Source organism: Odontomachus brunneus, unplaced genomic scaffold (assembly GCF_010583005.1).
Source record: "Odontomachus brunneus isolate Ranch 3 - 2012 unplaced genomic scaffold, Obru_v1 Obru_scaffold_146, whole genome shotgun sequence".
NCBI classification, from domain to species: Eukaryota; Metazoa; Arthropoda; class Insecta; order Hymenoptera; family Formicidae; genus Odontomachus; species Odontomachus brunneus.
This window is the reverse complement of record NW_022639596.1, coordinates 419676-420726: the sequence shown is the minus strand read 5'-3', so window position 1 is coordinate 420726 and position 1051 is coordinate 419676.

The following is a 1051-nucleotide window of genomic DNA, read 5'->3' as shown; positions in this document are numbered from 1 at the left end:
GCCATTGGGCGCATTCAGTAGAAAAAGCGCTCAGTGAGCAATCAACGATTATTGGTTCTTGCTATTAGATCCCTAAATCTAGACCAATTACATTGGCTGCATTCAGTAGACTCAACAGTTGGGCAACGTTACTAGATTTTCTACTGAATGACGCTCCGCTCAGTTGTTAGGGCTATCGCACACAAATTGACATAACTGCATATGCATAGCATAAGACCGTATGTACCAATGAGCATCGAGTATTAAGTCGCCATATTGGTGTTCGATGCTTAATATTCGATACTCATTGGTCCATACGATCTTATGCTATGCATATGCAGTTATGTCAATTTGTGTGCGATAGCCCTTAAGTTGGTGGCACATAGAAAAACTTAAGTAGTAAAACGTAAGCAGTAAGCGAATTAGCCAATCACAGTCGTTGATTCTTGGACCGTAAGAAGAATCAACAACTGTGATTGGTCAATTTGCTTACTGCTTAAGTTTTTCTGTGTGCTACGGCCCTTACCTAATGGCTCCTGCACACAGGACGCGGTAATGCTTACCGCGCGGCGGAAGTCCGCGCGATAGCCAGTTAATACGTTGATTTTCCGTAAAAGCTAGAAGGTTATTACGGAAAGCAGCATATTGATTGGCGAACTTCCGTCGCGCGGCAAGCAATACCGCGTCCTATGTGCAGGAGCCATAATGCTGTCTCACGACTGCAAGCAGTGGGTTAGGCAAAACAATACCGTGACAAATACACGAGATAATAATTTTGTAAAATTGTATTATTGATTATAAAATCATCTGGTGTTGTTTTCTAATAAAATTTTATTTATTCTTAATTAAAGTTATATAACCATTAAAATATATATTATATTTTTCAAATATTATCCTAAAGTAAAAAATCATGCTGTTTTAACCTATTTGCAAGTATTGTTTTTACATGACTCGTGCAGGTGCAGAGTGTCATTACATGAAGCACGGAAACGCGGAAACGCGAGACAAAATCTTACTAGATCGGCTACGCGTTCCGCGTTTGTTTTGATTGCCTGGCTTCTACACATAGGAC